Raw genomic sequence first — 6,599 nt, 5'->3', positions numbered from 1 at the left:
ATTTATCCTACAGTTCTGATTTGGTGTATAGGGAGAACACTATAAGAACGGCCCATGTTCTGAATTCTGTTGCAGTACAACACTGAAGTTCTAAACAAATAGCTATATTGACTGACATTACGTCCATCCTAGCTGGCTCATGAATGTCTTAATCGAAATTACGGATTGCCACTTATCTGCTTGTCGTCCCCTTATACCATAGTTTGTACATCTCAATTGTCATTAGAAAGCACATTTGTTTAAACAAGACAGCCATATCAGCTATGTTTTTTTTTAAGGCAGTAAATGAGGCTGAATGAACTGTTTCGCTGCCAGACAAGGATCCGCTGATAGCCAGGTGTAGCAGTGGTAAGGTGTTGGGACTCTGCTGTTGGGACTCTGCTGTTGGGACAGCTTTATTTAGGCTCTAACAGTTTGTGGGCACCGTTTGTCACCGTTATAGTGCAATTAATGTATTGTTTATTGTTGTGTAGTGACTTTTCTGGCATGCTTCCCACTTATACATTTTTTAAAATGATTTTACATGCTAAAATCGCCACTGCTTAGTATCATGTGGATGGAACATGACTGAGTGCAACAAATCAATCAATCAAATCATACTGCATACTGTATGTTTATGATGTTTGCTATTACCCACCCTTATGATCCGTAAAGGTATTGGTGAAATGATGTGTCTCTGAATATACCTGTTTATTGTACCAGTAGATTGTGTTTCTTTGACATCGTAACACATTAATTAACAACAAAGAACCTGTGTTATTGAGAGGCAATGTTAGCGCTAAACTGTGCGCGGAAGAGCAGCTCCCCCGGGACTAGAGAAATATCAGCATGAGGAGTGAAGCATGCGATGGAACTTCACTCAACGTTCCAGAGTTTTCCCCGTTAGTTAACACTATTGACATTTCGCTTTACTGTGGAGATTGGGATCGAATCAACGCAAATATTAGCCACTTTCAATGCAACATAGTGAAACAAAACGAACTATGCAAACATTAGTATGCAAAACTAAGTAAACTATGCAAGAGATTTTGTTGAAGGCAGAACACATCAGAGTAGGATTCCATTGTATTGACACGCACGACTCCGGCCCATACTCCATACCTCACAGACCAGTGCGCAATAACCAATCAGAGCTGCATTATCCCTATATGCAAATCGACCATTGCCATATATGGATCTGTGCCGTTTACTTTGAAATGGACCCGTTTACAGCGTCATTAGTAGATGCACTTGTTTGTTTTTTAATCAAAGCGAGAGCAGCATGTAGCCACGGGTGCACATTTTGTTCACATCCTTTGTTGGTTAGTGAGTTATCAGCCCAGTTATAGGTCATTTGTAGTCAGCAATGGGGGAGTGGTTGCTTCCTACAAGAGCACACAACGTGTGCATTTCTATACATCTTTGAAAAGCGAGTCAGGTAAAGAGATTTGTTTTGGCTTAAAGGGACAGTGTTGTATTTTGAGACAGGCGATAAGCTAAGTAGCCGATAGGCCGAGGGAAACACGATTTGTCTGATTCTCTCTAATAACGGTATGGGAATAATGATGCATTCAATTTTACATTATCAGTGAGTTCCTTGTCTGAAGGACAAGTGGATAAACAGCTTAATGTCAAGCCCTTCATGTTTTTTTTCATAAGTCTCATGGAATGTAGGCCTACATTGAAAACCACTCATTGGCTGCTACTGTAGGCTGAATGATAGAACAGCTATTTCCATGTTAAAATGTTTTGGGATGCAATTTATTTTCATGGTGGGCCACTCTGGTAGTCCTACATTATAATCAAATAGCCACAGTAGCCTACTTGACCACTGTTAAAACTGTGACTTAAAGTGGGTAAAGCCTCACTGTAAAAGCACACTGGAAGTTGCACAGAATTTTCACAATGTTCATGTTTGCTCTCAGCTGACCTGGAATTTGTTCAGTGACATTTTTTTTTGTGAACAGCTACAAGAAGTAGGGATGTAGGGAGCAACAAGGGCTGAATCTCAATCTGGACACTTTGAGCACTCCATCACTCGATATGCGTATTCACGAGTCAGTTCAGTCAAGTCATTGAGGGCTCCATTGCGCACTTTGAAAACCTCTTTATCGAATGGGCATCCTATGGACTCAGCGGCCTTGGCAGCATCTTAGCATGTTACCTAGCAACAACATAGCAACTGAAATGACTAACCAAACCCCAGCTAAAACTCTGTTCAAATGTAAGTATGCTTAGCATAGTTTTCTGAGTATAGTTTTACTCAAAATGTTCTCTAAATGGAGTTTGGAAAATAATATATATATATGCATTACCTCAACAAGACCTTTCTATGTATTTTTTCATTTTGATTTAACCTTTATTTAACTCGGTATGAGCTGTGTGTTTTGTCACACAACACAATGCCATAGATGTCTCAGGTTTTGAGGGAGCGTGAAATTGGCATGCTGACTGAAGGAATGTCCACCTGAGCCGTTGCCAGAGAATCTAATGTTAATTTCTCTACCATAAGCCGCCTTCAACGTAATTTGGTAGTACCTCCAACTGGCCTCACCACCGCAGACCACGTGTATGGCGTTCTGTGGGCATGCGTTTTGCTGATGTCAGCATTGTGAAGAGTTCCCCATGGTGGCGGTGGGGTTATGGTATGGGCAGGCATAAGCTACAGACAACAAACACAATTGCATTTTATCAAAGGCAATTTGAATGCACAGAGATACCGTGACGAGATCCTGAGGCCCATTGTCATGCCATTAATCCGCAGTCATCATCATCTCATGATAATGCATGGCGTCATGTCGCAAGGAAGGATCTGTATGTAATTCCCGGAAGCTGAAAATGCCCCAGTTCTTGCATGTTTGGGATGCTCTGGATTGACGTGTACAACAGCAAGTTCCAGGCAAATGGGGGTCACACCAGAAACTGGCAGGTTTTATGATCCATGCCCCAACCTTTTTTTCATCTGAATGCCCGTTCATGTGAAATCCATAGATTACGGCCTAATAAATGTATTTAAATTGACTGATTCCTTTATATGAACTGTAACTCAGTAAAATCATTCAAATTGTTGCATGTTGCGTTTCTATTTGTTTTCAGTGTAGCTAACTAGCTAGGTTCACGTCAGCTCCAGCTTGCCGTTGAATGTTACTAACGTGAACCTAGCTATCTAGCCAAGTGGCTTAACGTTAGCTAGCTAGCTACATAACATTAGCTGAGTAACATTAGTCATCTAGCAATGTCTTATATAGCTAGCTAATTCAATACTAAACACATTTTGTTGTCAACATTGCACGCCCTGAAAAGCAAACTTTCACCCTGATAAGGTTTTGAGGGTGGAGAATATAACTGGTTCCACTGGCTGCAGAAATGCGTCTACTCTGGGCTTTGACTAGTTGTGCCTATTAGCTAGCTAGTAGTAACGTTAATGGGTTCGACACTGTTGTTCATTGTACACATCTTAAAAGATCCTTCTATGGACCTAATAAAAGAAGTGCAGCTGGTGGGGATAGTGTCTGGCAAGCAGAATAGCAAGAAATGGGAGAATTTAAAGAGGAAGTACAAGGTAAAATTAGTTAGTTAGTTAGCTAGCTGCCAGTGTCAGGTTGATTGATCCACCTCTATTAATTTAAAAAAATTAAGCCAGGGGACCATCCAGGGGACCAGTGAGTGGACCAGCCAGGGGACCAGCCAGGGGACCAGTGAGTGGACCAACCAGGGGACCAGCCAGGGGACCAGTGAGTGGACCAACCAGCGGACCAGCCAGGGGACCAGTGAGTGGACCAGCCAGGGGACCAGTGAGTGGACCAGCCAGAGGACCAGCCAAGAGACCAGTGAGTGGACCAGCCAGGGGACCAGTGAGTGGACCAGCCAGAGGACCAGCCAAGAGACCAGTGAGTGGACCAGCCAGGGGACCAGTGAGTGGACCAGCCAGGGGACTAGCCAGGGGACCAGTGAGTGGACCAGCCAGGGGACCAGTGAGTGGACCAGCCAGGGGACCAGTGAGTGGACCAGCCAGTGGACCAGTGAGTGGACCAGCCAGGGGACCAGTGAGTGGACCAGCCAGGGGACCAGTGAGTGGACCAGCCAGAGGACCAGCCAAGAGACCAGTGAGTGGACCAGTGAGTGGACCAACCAGGGGACCAGCTAGGGGACCAGTGAGTGGACCAACCAGGGGACCAGCCAGGAGACCAGCCAGGGAACCAGCCAGGGGACCAGTGAGTGGACCAGCCAGGGGACCAGCCAGGGGACTAGTCAGGGGACCAGTGAGTGGACCAGCCAGGGGACCAGTGAGTGGACCAGCCAGGGGACCAGCCAGGGGACCATCCAGGGGACCAGCCAGGGGACCAGTGAGTGGACCAACCAGGGGACCAGCCAGGGGACCAGTGAGTGGACCAGCCAGGGGACCAGTGAGTGGACCAGCCAGGGGACCAGCCAAGAGACCAGTGAGTGGACCCGCCAGGGGACCAGTCAGGGGACCAGTGAGTGGACCAGCCAGGGGACCAGCCAGGGGACTAGCCAGGGGACCAGTGAGTGGACCAGCCAGGGGACCAGTGAGTGGACCAGCCAGGGGACCAGCCAGTGGAACATCAAGGGGACCAGCCAGGGGACCAGCCATGGGACCAGGGAGTGGACCAGCCAAGGGACCAGCCAGGGGACCAGTGAGTGGACCAGTGAGTGGACCAACCAGGTGACCAGCCAGGGGACCAGTGAGTGGACCAACCAGGGGACCAGCCATGGGACCAGTGAGTGGACCAGCCAGGGGACCAGTGAGTGGACCAGACAGAGGACCAGCCAAGAGACCAGTGAGTGGACCAGCCAGGGGACCAGTGAGTGGACCAGCCAGGGGACCAGTGAGTGGACCAGTGAGTGGATCAAACAGCGGACCAGATAGTGGACCAGTGATTGGACCAACCAGGGGACCAGCCAGGGGACCAGTGAGTGGACCAGCCAGGGGACCAGTGAGTGGACCAGCCAGAGGACCAGCCAAGAGACCAGTGAGTGGACCAGCTAGGGGACCAGTGAGTGGACCAACCAGGGGACCAGCCAGGGGACCAGCCAGGGGACCAGTGAGTGGACCATCCAGAGGACCAGCCAAGAGACCAGTGAGTGGACCAGCCAGGGGACCAGTGAGTGGACCAGTGAGTGGACCAGCCAGGGCACTAGCCAGGGGACCAGTGAGTGGACCAGCAAGGGGACCAGCCAGGGGACCAGCCAGGGGACCAGTGAGTGGACCAGCCAGCGGACCAGCCAGGGGACCAGCCAGGGGGCCAGTGAGTGGACCATCCAGGGGACCAGCCAGGGGATCAGTGAGTGGACCAGCCAGGAGACCAGCCAGGAGACCAGTGAGTGGACCAGCCAGGGGACCAGTGAGTGGACCAGCCAGGGGACCAGCCAGTGGACCAGCCAGGGGACCAGCCAGGGAACCAGTGAGTGGACCAGCCAGGGGACCAGTGAGTGGAACAGCCAGAGGACCAGCCAAGAGACCAGTGAGTGGACCAGCCAGGGGACCAGTGAGTGGACCAGCCAGGGGACTAGCCAGGGGACCAGTGAGTGGACCAGCCAGTGGACCAGCCAGAGGACCAGCCAAGAGACCAGTCAGTGGACCAGCCAGGGGACCAGTGAGTGGACCAGGCAGGGGACCAGCCAGGGGACCATCCAGGGGACCAGCCAGGGGACCAGTGAGTGGACCAACCAGGGGACCAGCCAGGGGACCAGTGAGTGGACCAGCCAGGGGACCAGTGAGTGGACCAGCCAGGGGACCAGCCAAGAGACCAGTGAGTGGACCCGCCAGGGGACCAGTCAGGGGACCAGTGAGTGGACCAGCCAGGGGACCAGCCAGGGGACTAGCCAGGGGACCAGTGAGTGGACCAGCCAGGGGACCAGTGAGTGGACCAGCCAGGGGACCAGCCAGTGGAACATCAAGGGGACCAGCCAGGGGACCAGTGAGTGGACATGGCAGGGGACAAGCCAGGGGACCATCCAGGGGACCAGCCAGGGGACCAGCCAGGGGACCAGTGAGTGGACCAGCCAAGGGACCAGTTAGGGGACCAGTGAGTGGACCAGCCAGGGGACCAGTGAGTGGACCAGTGAGTGGACCAACCAGGTGACCAGCCAGGGGACCAGTGAGTGGACCAACCAGGGGACCAGCCATGGGACCAGTGAGTGGACCAGCCAGGGGACCAGTGAGTGGACCAGACAGAGGACCAGCCAAGATACCAGTGAGTGGACCAGCCAGGGGACCAGCCAGAGGACCAGCCAAGAGACCAGTCAGTGGACCAGGCAGGGGACCAGCCAGGGGACCAGCCAGGGGACCAGTGAGTGGACCAACCAGGGGACCAGCCAAGAGACCAGTGAGTGGACCCGCCAGGGGACCAGTCAGGGGACCAGTGAGTGGACCAGCCAGGGGACCAGCCAGGGGACTAGCCAGGGGACCAGTGAGTGGACCAGCCAGGGGACCAGTGAGTGGACCAGCCAGGGGACCAGCCAGTGGAACATCAAGGGGACCAGCCAGGGGACCAGTGAGTGGACCAGCCAGGGGACCAGTGAGTGGACCAGCCAGGGGACCAGCCAAGAGACCAGTGAGTGGACCCGCCAGGGGACCAGCCAAGAGACCAGTGAGT

The sequence above is a fragment of the Oncorhynchus kisutch genome, linkage group LG29 (genome assembly GCF_002021735.2).
Source record: "Oncorhynchus kisutch isolate 150728-3 linkage group LG29, Okis_V2, whole genome shotgun sequence".
Lineage (NCBI taxonomy): Eukaryota > Metazoa > Chordata > Actinopteri > Salmoniformes > Salmonidae > Oncorhynchus > Oncorhynchus kisutch.
The sequence above is the reverse complement of the archived record's forward strand: the minus strand, read 5'-3'. Positions refer to the sequence as shown.